Source organism: Malus sylvestris, chromosome 17, assembly GCF_916048215.2.
Source record: "Malus sylvestris chromosome 17, drMalSylv7.2, whole genome shotgun sequence".
Taxonomy (NCBI): domain Eukaryota; kingdom Viridiplantae; phylum Streptophyta; class Magnoliopsida; order Rosales; family Rosaceae; genus Malus; species Malus sylvestris.
In genome coordinates this window covers 22591662-22607440 of record NC_062276.1, presented here as the reverse complement: position 1 = coordinate 22607440, position 15779 = coordinate 22591662, and the positions used below count along the sequence as shown (strand labels likewise).

The window sequence follows — 15779 nt, the reverse complement described above, 5'->3', positions numbered from 1 at the left end:
GTCCAAGGGGTTCGCTCTACATCAAAAGAAATCTTGGTGGTGGAATGAGGAGGTACATGCAAAAGTTAAGGCTAAGAAGGAATGTTGTAAAGCCTTATACATGGATAGAACCGACAAAAACTGTGAAAAGTATAAAATAGCGAAGAAGGAGGCAAAGAAAGCTGTGAAAGAAACAAAGCTAGCATCATTTGACGATATGGATAAGCGATTGGATACCAAAGAAGGAGAGTTGGATATCTATAAACTAGTTAGAGCTAGGGAAAGGAAGACAAGAGACTTCAACAAAGTAAGGTGCATTAAGGATGAGAATGGAAATGTTCTAGCTACAGAGAACGCAGTTAAAGATAAATGGAAAGGGTATTTTCATAATATGTTCAATGAAGAATATGAAATGAGTACTTCTTTGGGAGTTGAGTAACTTAGAAGAGTGAGAAACTACTCATTCTACTGCCGAATCAACAAGTTAAGTGTGGTTGTAGTTTTGAAAAAGACGAAGAATAGAAAGACATTGGGCCCAGATGATATACCGATCTAAGTGTGAAATGTCTTGGGAGAGACGGGTATAGCATGGCTCATAAACCTTTTCAATAAGATTTTGAAAATGAAGAAAATGCCAAATGAGTGGCGAAAAAGCACTTTGGCGCCTGTCTACAAGACTAAGGGCGACGTACAAAATTGCATGAACTATAGGGGTACTAAGCTAGTCATACAATGAAGCTCTGGGAGATAGTAATTGAGCATAGACTAAGGCAAGAGACATGGGTCTTAGATGATCAATTCGGGTTTATACCAAGGCGCTCAACCATGGAGGCAATCTATCTCTTATGAAGATCGATGGAAAGATATAGAGATATGAAAAAGGATTTGCACATGGTCTTTATAGATTTGGAAAAAGCGTATACTAGGGTCCCAAGAGATATTCTTTGGAGGATTTTAGAGAAGAAAGGACTACGAGTAGCATATATCCAAGCTATAAAGGATATGTACGATAGAGGAAAAACTGCCATAAAAACTCATGAATGACAAACCGAAAGTCTTCCCACAATTGTAGGGTTATATCAAGGCTCATCTCTAAGTCCTTACTTTTTTTCATTGGTAATGAATGAGTTAATGAGACATATCCAAGATGATATTCCTTGACGTATACTTTTTGTAGACGATATAGTGTTGATAGATTAAACTCAAGAAAGAGTAAATGTGAAGCTTAACCTTTGGTTGGAAGTATTGGAATTTAAAGGTCTTCGCATAAGTAGGTCAAAGACAGAGTATATGGAGTGCAAGTTCAGTGGGAATATAGGTTCAAATGATTTAAGGGGTGAGGATTGGAGATAAAAAAGTACCAAAGAACGGACGTTTTAGCTATCTTGGATCTATCTTGCAATAGAACGAGAATTGAATGGAGGTTTTAATCATACAATATCAGTTGGATGGATGAAGTGGAAGAGTGCACTGGGTGTGTTATGCGACCATTGTACACCACTGAAGCTCAAGGGAAAATTTTATAGGACGACAATAAGGCCAACAATGCTTTATGGCATGAAGTGTTGGGCAGTGAAGCATCAACACGTACACCTAATGAGTGTAGCAGAGATGAGAATGCTTTGTTGGATGTGTGGGCATACGAGAAATGACAAGATTAGGAACGAGGATATCAGAGGTAAATTACGAGTAGCCGAAATTGAAGATAACTCGGTTAAGGTGGTTTGGACATGTGAAACGAAGACCTACTGATGCTCTGGTTAGAAGATGTGATTACAAGACATAGACTTAGGACCAAAGGGGTAGAGAAAGACCTAGGAAATCTTGAAAATAGACACTAAGAAAAGACTTGGACTACTTGAATCTAACGGAAGACATGGCATAAAACCGAGCGTAGTGGCGTTCTAGGATTCTTATAGCCAGCCTCACTTCATGATATAAGACTTTGTTGTTGTTCTTGTTGATTATCAAAATAATCATTTCATACCAATTGTGCATGTTCAGTTTTTGGTTAACAACCAACTGCCAGTGCCCACCACCACTAATCACAAAACATGAAAGACTGATATTTTTAGCCGAGGATTATGACGTGCAAATTTGGTATTTAAAGGTTATCTTAAAGACTTAAGTGTGGTTGAGATCACAATAAACTAGGATCCAGGTCTTAAGCACTAACTGGCACATGTTAAATGATGTAAGTTTATCTGGGATATTATGTAATTGGACTTCAATTAAGAATACTTTACTTTTGTTATGTTTGGATAAGGGATTATCAAGTACCAAGAGATTTAGGCCACATTAGTAACCAATACATTTACAAACTACTAAATGCAATTCTTAAACTGTCCCCATAACCTTTCCCACCTTTCGAGCTCGTTTGGTTCACATGAAAATCAACCAGCAAGACGGATTAAGCTGCTTTTACAATTCTTCCTTTTGCTAGCAAGAATAAAAATGTTGTTGGTCGACTAGCCATGGAGCCGACAAACACGCAAAGCACAAAGTTACTAAATCATATAGTGAGAATCAATAACATGAAAAAGAAAATTTTATTTGTATATATATTTACATGAAATGTTTTACAGACTAAATATGAGTTGATATACTATATCACAGTACGTATATGTGGTCAAATAAAAGAAAGTAAAACAACTCTTACATCAGGTATACACATACATGAGTAACATGACCATATCATTGCGACAATAAAGTAGAAACAAACCTATCTGGTTACCAGAGGATCAAGCATCAAATTATTCATGGCATTCTCGTGAGGTTGGTGTTGCAACTCCAATGTTTTCCATGTCCAAAATATTGACTGGTTCAGAGAATTTAGGGTTTCCACGTTAGTCATGGTTATCGTTCAAAAATCCATTTCCAAAGCAATAAAAATTTATAACAAGTATTACAGATGAAATAGGTTTCATATAACTTTTAGGGGTAATATCCTCTTGCAAAGCAGACTAATATGTAGAACTTGTCCAACTCTGACGAATGAATCAGACTGCAAAGCATTCTAATATGTAGAAATTATATCCCGTCTTTGTAAACCCAAAAGAAAGATCATTCAACATATTGTACTACATACCAAAATTGGAACATGGCAGACAATGAGACGCATTAATTTGTAAGAAAAAATAAGTATAACTGGCAATACATCATACTCATAAATCTTTCCTTTCTTTACACCATCCATAAAAAAATATTATCCTTGCTTTCAGCTAGGATTAAGAAAAAATAGCAGAGGTAATACACTCCATAACCAAATCAATCTATCTAGCACATATTGTGGATGCAAATTTCTGTCATCTCTTTCTTTGCCGAAAATGCATTTGCAAAATAATAACACCTTCGATTAAGGCCAAGCCTCACGCGCCCATGATGAATTGGGGGGGGGGGGGCTTTGGCTGAAGAATTCTGATGCCGAAGTTAGAATTATGAAAAGAATGTATTTAGGAGTTTGTGGGTAGCAAAAAGGCTTCGCATTTTAGTGGGATAAAATGGGTATTTATAGGAGGGTGGCTGACCCTTAGGGTGGAGAATGGCTGGCCATAAATGGTGGTATTTGGAGAATAATTGCAAGATATTATGTGAAATAATATCTTGCAATTATCATGGCAATTATTCCTAAATTAAATAGGAAGTTTTGGAAGTTAATTTTGAATAAAATCAATAAGGGAGATTTGAATAAATACCATATTGACCACATTTGACTCTTCCTTGATTGAGCCGTTATTGTCTGTTGCATGCGTGTGGGAATCCCGGTGCGCCTTGAGGGTAATCTTGTCTTTTTTCACCCAAAAGTCCACGTGTCACCTCCATGATTTTTGGATAATTTTTGGCTCCCCAAATGCGCTCACACCTGCTGTGTTGCTTGTAGGAAATGGCAATAGGTGTAGAGATCTCCAACTTTGATGCAGATTCCCACTTGGGCTTAGAATTAGATTCTTCTAGGAAAGGGAAATAAATCGTCACCAAAGCCTATTTAAGCCTACCTTAAGTAAGGGATTAAATCAACTTTGGAAGGTAATTATTTATCCCTACAAGAAAGAGAGAAAGCTAGAGGATATTTGTTCATTCTCCCGTAACATTCTTCTTCGCATGATGACTGTTGGAGAGCCCAAGGTCATCCGAGCTTCTAAATGAGTAGTTTGCTCTATTTAGCTTGTGTCGGATTTTAGCGACCTTCGTATAAGTTTATCAATTTGCTAGAAATTGAATAAACTGCTTTCTTCGCTTCACTCCATCTTTGTTTGCCTTGAAACTTTGCTTGCTTAAAGTGTCTTGCAAAACTTTTAGTCATAGAACCGTTGGTTGGACACACTGCTTCGAAAAAGGCTGACGATCCCATGGAGTCACTATGATAATGAGTTTTGGCTTCTTGGGGCATCGACCTGTTGAGTTCGTCATCGGCTGCTGCCCCTTGACCATTTGTTGTTTGAGCCTTGTGGTGTGCATCACAACATGATAAAGATCCGTGGAATATGAAAATCATTAACTAATCATATCAAAATGAGTAGTTGTGTGGAAATTCATGGGCAGTTTGCCCTATTCTGTTGAAGAGTAGACCTAGATGGGTGTCGGGGAATTGGTTTATCCTATCGCACTAGAGAGCTTACCCAGATGGGTGTTGGGGAATTGTTTATCCTCTCACACTAGAAAGCAGACCTAAATGGGTATCGGGGAATTGGTTTATCCTTTCGCACTGGAAAGCTTACCCAAATGGGTGTTAGGGGATTGGTTTACCCTCTCAAACTAGAGGGCTTACCCATATAGGTGTTGGGGGATTGGTTTACCCTCTCGCATTGGAGAGCAATTAGTTTACCCTCTCGCACTGGAGAGCATACACAGATGGGTGTCGGGGAATTAGTTTATCCTTTCGCACTGGAGAGCTTACCCAGATGGGTATCGGGGGATTGGTTTACCCTTTCGCACTGGAGAGCTTACCCAGATGTGTGTTAAGGAATTAGTTTATCTTCTTGCATTTTAGAGCAATTAGTTTACCCTCTCACACTAGAGAGCTTACCTAGATAGGTGTTGGGGGATTGGTTTACTCTCTCATATTGGGAAGCAATTAGTTTACCTTCTCACACTGGAGAGCTTACCCAGATGGGTGCCGGGATGATTGGTTTACCCTATCGCATTGGAGAGAAATTAGTTTACTCTCTCGTACTGGAGAGCTTACCCAGATGTGTGTTGGGGAATTAGTTTATCTTCTTGCATTTTAGAGCAATTAGTTTACCCTCTCACACTAGAGAGCTTACCTAGATAGGTGTTGGGGGATTGGTTTACTCTCTCACATTGGGAAGCAATTAGTTTACCCTTTCACATTAGAGAGCTTACCCAGATTAGTGTCGGGGGGTTGGTTTACTCTCTCGCATTAGAGAGTATGGAAGTTTTTGTGTGAGTGCAATTGAGGAAAGTTAGACTACTAGACAATTGAAATAATCTTTAACCTATGAGGTTTTGTTCGGCGATCCGTTTGAGTCTTCAAACTGTTTGTGGAACCCGCGTAAGGGTGTAAGTGGGAAACGCAGTGAGCTCATTCTAGACCTTATCCAAGTATTACGCCATTCTTAGATGTTTCATCGTGTGTTATTCAGAGGCTGCTAGTAAAGCCTCGTATTATACTCTGTTGTTAGATGCTTTAAAGTTTGAAGTGTTGTGGGCTTAATAGGTGCAGATAGAAGCAGTATGACAAGATTGCCACGGTTGGGAGCCGTGGTGCAAATTGACGCAGCTGGGAGTCGTGGTGCAAGATAGACACGACTGGGAGCCATGGTGATAGATCGAGGGCAGCTTGGAACCAATGAGCAGGTATGGACAACCATGAGTGCGAAGATGAGTCGGTTTGGGCCAAGTTATGCGCATCATGTGGAATTAGACCATTGGGTGCACAATGCTTGGCTACTGGTGATGTACTACCCTAGTAATGAATTATCTAAAGTGATGAAAACAAGACCTACCCCTAGTTCTAGGTGGTTGGGTTGGTGTGTTTTTCTGGTACCTGTGTGCTCCTGGTGCGCCATTAAGTTGAGTTGAAGCATTTTTGTATCCGCCAGTGTATGTGGGATAGTTCTGTCGGAGCACCTCGTCAATAGCTTCATTTCACTGGAAATCGCACAATCGTTTGGTCAGAAACGTCTCAACTTCTTTTTTAATTTACCTCTAGTAGGGTAGTAGAGCTTCTGGTTGCCCCCAGTCGTGACTTGTTGGTCTAGGCTGCTCTTCCATGTGATCGGCTCATCTATGCCGCGGTTGCGGTGCATATGGTTCGTTCCTAGCAGGCGAACAGGTTACTTGCAGGCTTCTGGTTGAACTTGAGCTGGATTGAGTGATTGCTTCTCTCCGTCTGTCGTTCTGCCTACTCCGATTTGAGGTGGATGATGCTTCTTGTGGGCCTAGCCACAAATGAAAACTTCACATGGAAGGTTGCTTATGTTGATTATCGGAATATGGCCTTAACCGTGAATGTAAGCTCGTCCGTGGGTCTAATTGAGAGTGCATGCTCATCCACGTGCTAAGACGAGAGTATATATTATCTCATGGCATAGTCGGGAGTGTACACTACCAGAACGCTCGGTTTGTGGTTGGTCAAATGGTTGCTTACTAGGACGCTGCTGGAGAGGTTCGTCGCTTGCCTTTGTCCTACTTCGGGACACCTTACCTTGGGCACGCTGCAAGAGATGATTCACCAAGGTCGTCTATTACATGAAGGCATTTGTTAACTCTATGACTTGTCGAGACAAGTATTGTTCACCATTTGGGATGGAAGAGTTTAGACGATATGTGTCTTCTTGAGTAGTGGAAGTGCAATAGACTCCAGGTGCGATTTGAGTTGGATATGTCAAATCTGCAAAAAATCAGGGTGAAAATACTCCTAGTTTAATCATCAGTCCAAAAATTTGTAGTTGGGATGGTTGAACTGACCTTAGACTAGTCGAGATCATTACGTGGACCGCGAGAGTAGGTTAGGACGCGGAAGTGAACCAAGCCATGTAAGGGGCGTGTGGGCGAGGTGCGGTCTAGCTTGCTTAGTATTGGGTTTGCTAGTGTTAGGCTACTCCATTTGTCGTAGCCGTAGCTGCTTGGGCTATGCTTTGGGCCTCAATTGCTATGGCAGTGTCGTGGGCTTGCTGGATTTAAGCTACCTCGGGCTGGGTTGGCTGCCTTATGGCACGACCTTGGGCTCGTTAATGCAAGGTGGCAGTTACTGTTGCTTCGTGGCCTTGCTGCCATGGAAGTGTCCCACTCATCACTGCCACGGTGGTTGTCGTGGCTTCCGGGGTGGTGGTACTCCGTGGTGGCAAAGTTACTCCTTTTGTCGTCACGTTGAGCTTTATGGATCGTCGTGGTAGGGCTAGATCGCAATCTCCATCATTTGATCTGGATCCTTGAACATAGAAAGTTTCGTTTGTCATGGTTTCTAAACTTCCCGCCATTTTATTTTTCTTCTACGTCTATTCAAAGAATTAAAAAAAAAAAATCTAGGAATAAGAATGTATGAAAAATTTACGTATGAATGATAAATGAGAAACTTTGAATGTGAGTCTTCTTTGAGCAAGTGAATCAAACTCTTAACGAAAACACCAATTTATGGATGCAAATTTCCGCCATCTCTTCATTTGACAAAAATGCACCTGCATAATAATAACACTTTTGATTAAGGCCAAAAGCCTCACTCGCGCATGATGAATGGTGGGGCTTTGGCTGAAGAATCTTTGATGCCAAAGTTATAATTTTGAAAAGAATGTATGTAGGAGTTTGTCGGTAGCAAAATGACTTTGCATTTTAGTGGGATAAGAGGAGTATTTATAGGAGGGTGGCCGGCCCTTAGGGTGGAGAATGGCCGGCCATATATGGTGGTATTTGGAGAATAATTGCAAGATATTATGTGAAATAATATCTTGCAATTAACATGACAATTATTCCTAAATTAAATAGGAAGTGTTGGGAGTTACCTTTTGAATAAAATCAATAAGGGATTGAAGAGGAGTGATGAGAAGGATTTGAATAAATACCATATTGATCACCCTTGACTCTATTGATTGAGCCGTTATTGTCCGTTGCATGCACGCGGTAATCCCGGTGTGTCTCGAGGGTAATCATGTCTTTTTCACCAAAAAGTCCACGTGTCACCTCCATGATTTTTTTGGATTATTTTTGGCTCCACATATATAGGTACTAATATTGTATTTCAAAAATTATTATTTATTTATTGTTATTTACTTTTTAATTTTGATATTTTGACTTTAGATCCGTCAGTTAGAAAAAGTGCAGATATTGCTCGTTTTGGTGTAGTTGAGAAAATTTTTGAATTACCTTAAAACTTTAGAAACAAACCACGAGAGGAGAAAAAGGTGAAACAACAAAACTGATTCAAGAAGCGATGCAAACTATGGGTAGAGAAACAATTGATATGAAGGTTATTAGAGCGTTTTACGCTAATGGCATACCGTTTAATGTATTGAGGAATCTACAATTCCATGAGATGGTCATTGCCATAAACAATAGACGTAAGGCTTCTAGATATGAAAGAGCTAGAACTACTCTACTTGATGCATGCAAAACTAGTATTGAAAGTGAGTTGAAACTTGTTAGAGAGACATGACTCGCACATGAGGGATCCATCCTGTCAGATGGATGGTCAAACATGAAGCATAATCCATTCATTAATGTTGTTGCAGCAAATAGTCGAAGATGTATGTTCTTGTATGTGGATGCTTTTTTTGGAGTAACAAAAAATGGTAAATAGATTGTTGATAATTTGCTTAAAGCAATTGAACAATTAGGGGGGAATCAATGTCCTTCAAGTTGTCATGATAATGCAAAGAATTGTGTTGCGGCACAAGAAATTCGAAAGGTACACAAACATATATTTTGGTCTCCTTGTGTTGTGCATACATTAAATCTCATCTTTAAAGATCTAGCAGAAAATTTGATTGGTTTAGGTGCACTTACAAAAAAGGAAAGTCAATTGTCAAATTCTATTTAAACTATTTTTAGGCTTTGACGGTGGTCAGGAGTCATTTCAAGTTGGAGTTATTGAAAGTTGTGAAAATTAGGTTTGCATCTCATTATATTTTGTTGAAGAAACTTGCTATGTACAGAGGCCTTAGCATTACTAACAAGATTTAGGGGGTGTATTTAATTGAGATTTTGAGGGATTTTAATTCTTTTAATGAATCTAGGGGTATTCAATTAGGATTTTAAATGATTCTCTAAAATTCAAAGTGTATTTAATTAGAATTTTAAGATAGTTTATTAAAATCCTCAGAAATCTGGGTGTATTCAATTAGGATTTTAAAGAAGTTTATAACATTACAGGTGTATTCAATTAGAAATCGATTTTAAAGAATTTGAGAAAGTTGAGGAATTAGAGGGAATTGGAGAGATTTCGTAGTGTATTTTAAACATCCACAAATCTCACATGTCCCCATGAGATTTCGAGAGAATTGAATCAAAATTTTATATGGAATCTCTATGAATCAATTAAACTCCATAAAAATCCATTAAAGTCTCTCAAATTCTCAATTGAATACACCCCCCTTAGTGTAGATGAGACGTATAAAGTAGAATAGGTGGGCCCAGTGATGGTGTTGATATATTTCATTGACCCATCAATCTTGTTAGTAATGCAAGTCGATTGGTCATTAATCAAATATGTGACAAATTTGTGAAATTAATAGAGCAAGCCATGATCCTTTCTGCTGTGCCGATTTCATTAACAAATTAGTAATTCTTTAATTTCACAAATTGTGCACACATTTTCTTCCCAATTGTGAGTTCCATCTACAATTACAACAATAATGTTGAATGAATGATTTCTTGTAACAAAACCAGTAACTGAAGTTGTAGTTGACTATAATGAGCTTGGAAATTCTTATTTACTGTTCTTTGTTTCACTGTAATGTATGCATGATGTAGGTATGGGGCAATGATGATGGAGGATTAGCATGCTGCCCAACCTTTATCAATTTAATGAATCATGCAATCTTAGGGTGCATTTACGTAAGGGTAATGGGAATAAAAAAAGGGAATTGAATACCGGTTACAAATTACTTCGGTATTTACTAAATACTGGGGAATCAATAGTGTGGTGGACTTCACCAGAAACAAGGAATGCAATTCCTGAAATTGGAGGAGTGAGATTCCCTAGATAGATGAGGTATTTGAATTCCAGGAGGGTGAGGGAATTAGGAATGCATTTTTCTTCCTATTATGCCCTCATTCACATTATGCATAACTCCTCGCTCATTCACATTATGCACAACTCCATGCATATGTCGAAGAGAAGAAACCAAAATTTGAGCGAGAAAATTTAAATATTAAAGTAAATTCTTAAATTAAAAAAAAATAAAATATACAAAAGCATTTTAGTGTATCTATGAAATAAAAAAGCAATTTAATTTTTTTCTTACTGTTATATATTATATCAAATTTTATTAAAAGAAGTATATAAAATATTTGATTTGGGACAAGGGCATTTTAGTAATTATACTGGTTTATGTTCTGATTCTGTTGAATTAGTAAACAGCTTTATGAAATTAGTGTCATTTCTATTCCGATTCCAGAACATTTAAGTAAACATCTTTAATAAGAATCTGATTCTGACTTCTCCTCATTCCAACTCTTCTTCAATTCAATTCCTTCTGTTAATGCACAAAACCGGAGGGGTCTTGGAACAATGTAAATCCGACCGTGAATCTGCAAGAAAGTAAATAACACAAGATGTATCGTGGTTCACCCCAATGTTTGGGCTACGTCCACACTGATATTGTATTTCTCTAAGAGGATTGTGAGGAAGAAAGCCTCTGTATGTGAGGATGACCTTTGTGAGGGTGATGTCAGGCCTTCTCATTGTGAGGGTAAAGAGTCCCTTTTATAGAATAAGGGCTTCTCACTTATTACATATTTGCCCATTCATTTATTACATAATTACATTTGAGTCCTCCGAGTATTTATACGAGGTCTAAATACGGAGGCCCTAAGTATGGTACAAACAGTAGTCCCCCAAGTCATCAGTCAAGATAGTCTTTTGGCTAGAGACTTGAAACTCAGTCCATGTGTGGGCCGAAGTAACTAGATGTCGTCTAGGATGGATACTCGATATGAGGCGGTGCTCAATCTGAAATGATGCTCAACTAGAAGTAGCACATGTTGTGAGACTGATTGGCTTGTGGCTTATGTTACCTTGGTTGGCTCGGCTTGTGGCGTTGAAGGTGAGAGAGTCCCTTTTATAGAATAAGGGCTTGCTTCTCAATACATAAGTGATGAGTTAGGAGTGATGCTCGCGGCGAGACGGTTGCTCAGCTGGCGATGATGCTTTCTAATGAAGGTGAGAGAGTCTCTTTTATAAAATAAGGGCTCGCTTCTCAGTACATGAATAATGGGTTAGGAGTGATGCTCGTGGCGAGGCGGTTGCTCAGCTGGCGGCGATGCTCTCTAATGAAGGTGAGGGAGTCCCTTTTATAAAATAAGGGCTCGCTCCTCAGTACATGAATAATGGGTGCTCTCTAATGAAAGTGAGGGAGTCCCTTTTATAGAATAAGGGTTCGCTCCTCAGTACATAAATGATAGGCTAAGTCCCCCAAGTATTTTTCATGAGGCCCAATATATGGTACATAATGTAGTCCCCTAAATCTTCAGTCAATAGAGTCTGTTGACTGGAGACTTCAAATTGAATCCATGTATGGGCCGAAGTGGTGGTTGTTCGGAGGCAGTATTTGTATACCATGCACTGAAGCTTTGTAGGTGAAGCTTTAAAGCTGGAGCTTTTATAAATGAAGCTTTTGAAGCTGGAACTCTGTAAATGAAGCTTTCGAAGCTGATTGACATGAGTAATGTTCATGAATGTTTATGTTGATTAACATGAGTGATGCTTATGGATGTTGACATGAGTGATGCTCATGAATGTTGACATGAGTGATGCTCATGAATGTTGACATGAATGATGCTCATGAATGTTTATGTATGATTGACATGAGTGATGCTCATGAACGTTTATGTATGATTGACATGAGTGATGCTCATGTATAATTTTGGAGTACTGGACATACTTTTGATCACCTGGTTGGTGATAATAGCGACAGGTTGCTGAATAATTTTTGTAGTACTGGACGTACTTTTGATCACCTGGTTGGTATAATAGCGGCAGGCTGCCGAATAATTTTTGAGTACTGGATGTACTTTTGATCACCTGGTTGGTGATAATAGCGGCAGGTTGCTGAATAATTTTGCAGTACTGGGTGTACTTTTGATATTGAGGAGTAAGGAAATGGCTTCCATGACAATGAAGTCTTTCTTGCATGGTGTTATAGGGCCTGACTTGTTAGGCTTTGGAATCCACGACCTGTGCATCTCCGAGAACTGAAAGCGAAGAAAGCTTAACGCAAGCGACATAGGTAATCCAGCAACAATCGAGAGCTGAAGGTCTGATTCCACCTAGTGGCCAATTCAACCAACAGAGAAAGCAACCCTAGCCCTTAGCGCAAGCACTAAGTAAGTAAGTGGCAAGCTGCTGAATAATTTTGGAGTACTGGACGTACTTTTGAACACCTGGTTGGTGATAATAGCGGCAGGGTGCCGAATAAATTTGAAGCATAGGGCTTGGCTCTTTTGGGCATATAGGCCTTGGCCATCCACATAACATTCCAGCCCATTATTTTGGGCTTGCCATTTTTTTTATTACCCTCTGAAGGGGTTATACAGCTGTTTCCGAAAGATAAGAAAAATAAATTACATCATTAAAAAATAAAGGTTTTGACAGTTGCAGATTGTTGGTGCGTACTGCAATTATTGCGTACTGGGTTGTTGTAGAGCTTTTTCCATGTGCGTATTCTAGTGGCTTCTTTAGAAAAATGGGAACATGCATGATGAAAGTTTTCTTTTTCAAAAGTTGATGGCATCTTCTGCTCTGTCATCATGCCAAGTTGGCTCCCTTAATCAACAAAGAGGTTGGGCTGCTGTGCATTAATTGCTCATTTTCCTGTAGCTTTTTCAGAAAAGTGGGAAGATAACATGCACTCCCTCATGATGAAATTTTTATCTTTCTCAGAAGTTTATGTTCTTCTCCTTTCCTCATGTCTGCATCTCCAGCACAAACTTCACATAGAAAGAATTGTGTGTGTGTAAAGTTTGAGCTTTTGGTAACAGCAGTAGCTGTTCAAACCTAATATGAACAATCGGCAAAACTATAGGGGTTACAGGAGCACGAGCAATGAGACTAGCAGCCCCTCCACTTCAATCGTCTGATAGGTGCATCTTCTTGGTATAGTTTTCCTTCAGGAGATTTATGCAACCATGAACCTTCACTTAATATCTCAAGAGCTTCGTTCATGTGCTCTTGATAAATGCCGCCACCCCACGTAATTGGAATGCACTTCCCAAGTCTGAAGAAGTAAGAAAACACTGAATTTTTGAAGTAGATGTCCCTAGTGGCCAATACCCACCTCGCCAAATTCGCATTAGTGCTGGGGAACCCCTTGAAACCTCACAAAAATGGGTTATCCATGGTGGACATGTGGTTGCTGACAGTGACGAGTGGGACCCCATTAGGTCGAGACCGGACTAGACGGAGAAGGGTGTCAGAATTATGGACGGTGGTGGAGTTGAGGAGGGAGACGACGACTTTTGCCAGACCCCCCACCGTCGTGATCGTTATCTTCTTCAGAATGTTACCCATGTGATCGGACTGGGCAACCCATTCCATGATTCTTCAACCCATGATTTGATTCAGCACTGGTTCAAGGATCGGACGACGAGAAGGAGAACCAAGTCGGCGGCGAACTGGACGGTTGCCGGATGACGTTGAAAACTTGAAGAGTAGAGGTGCGGTAGGTGCTGGTGGCTGATCCGGGTTGACCGTTAGAGCTATCGGATTTGAAGAATTACCACCACCACCACCCGTGTACGATTGCTCCCCGCGAAGCTATTCGAAACAAATAGCCAACTTAGTGTCTATCGCTGTAGCCATGGAAGCATTAGCCGCAACAATGGAAGATTGGACGAGCTGAGGAATAGCTTCCAAGGAAGCTTCAATGGCAGCAAGATGAGCATCCATGGTAGAGAGACGCGAAGTCGTGGTTTGTCGGGGCATACAAGAGGAAGGTCAGAATTGAGAGGATGATACCAATGATAGGTTCAATTTCTTAGAACCTTTTCTCAACCTGCAAATTAGCACATAAATTGGAATGTGTAGTGATGAAGACGAGAGAGAGAGATAGAGTTTTCAGTCACTCCGTAGGTGTTTGGTTTCTTGGATTTTGCAGATTCACAGTGGAGGTGAAAAAATGAAAGAGAGCCGATACAACTTTTCGTATCGATTCCCACAGACGGCGCCAAATGTTGATGCACAAAACTGAAGGGGTCTTGGAACAACGTAAATCCGGCCGTGAATCTGCAGGAAAGTAAATAACACAAGATGTATCGTGGTTCACCCCAATATATGGTACATCAAGACTGTAAATCTGACGGTTACGTAAACGCGCCATTAGGCTTACTACTCATAATAAGAATATGACAATGCAAACACGTAATCGCCCTCTGCCAATGACAAAGAGCCAACATCTACAACGTTATGTATGTTGAAGTAACTCTTCTTCAATCAATAATAATATATGTTGTTACTCAGATGTTGTTAGATGTTATTACTCATCTTCAATTCAATTCCTTCTATTTTCATATACATAATGTTGCAAATGTTGGCTCTTTGTCATTGGTGAAGATATAGATGAAGATACTCTTGACCTTGATGAGGAAATCTACAGAAGGGTGAATTTGAACATTACATCTATGTTGTTACTCCTCTTCAATTCAATTTCTTCTATTAAAATGCCCTTGTCAATTCCTGCAACGTGTTTACATCTATATCTTCATCAAGGTCAAGAGTTACTCTTGACCTTGATGAAGATATATATGTAAAGATAGAAAGAACTAGGGTACTTACAGGTTACATTGACAATGCCATAATCTATTTGCAGAATCTTTGGAAGGTATTTCTATTATGGTTTATGATTTACAACTCACGATACTAAAAGCTTGGTACGATAATGGTAATAGATTTTGCCAAACTGAAAGTTTGGTATGGTAATTGGTGCGGGGGTTTTGGTACTGTAACCGTACCGAACCTACCCCAAGTTTAGTCCATGACCGGACGATAATGGGCACTTACTTTGATTTGCCTTACTTGAATATAGTCTCAGAATAAGTTGGAGTAATAATGTTGTTTGGATTTCTTTGTGGCAATCAGGATCCATAACCTCTATATGATGTAGGAGTCGTTCTAAATTCACATTTGAGAACTTTGAAAGTTGTCTCGGTGTATGCATGTCTCAAAAATTTGCTTCTTACTTGTGGGACCATGATTTTCTAGGGCAGAACTAAGGCGAGTCAAAATATGGATACCTCAAAAGTTCGGTCATGAACTAAACAGATTCCATCATGGAGCTGCATAGACGGATTAACGATGCCACCATTATCATATTTTGGAGTAATGGGCGGAGTCCGTTGACTTCACTGAAATTGGCATGCTTGTTTCGCAAGATATGGAAACATGACCTTATGAATTCGGCCAGGTTTTCTATATTCTTGGAGATTCCGACAATCTAGGAATTTGGCGTGCACCACAAACAATCACATTCCTAAAATGATGTAGTATCTATTCCTAGATATCCTTTAGAATTTTTCCTGTTTAATACGAATCCTATATCCTAAAAGAACTCTATTTTGACTGGTATAAATACACCCTTCTAGGGTTGATCTATAGTGATGCAATTATCGCGTACTTTATTCTCTTGCCC

General features: G+C 39.5%; 1 pseudogene; it reads right to left on the bottom strand.

The window, feature by feature from the left end:
• Nucleotides 1-13059: 13059 nt before the first annotated feature.
• Nucleotides 13060-13705, bottom strand: LOC126611888 (N-acylphosphatidylethanolamine synthase-like; annotated as a pseudogene).
• Nucleotides 13706-15779: the final 2074 nt, after the last annotated feature.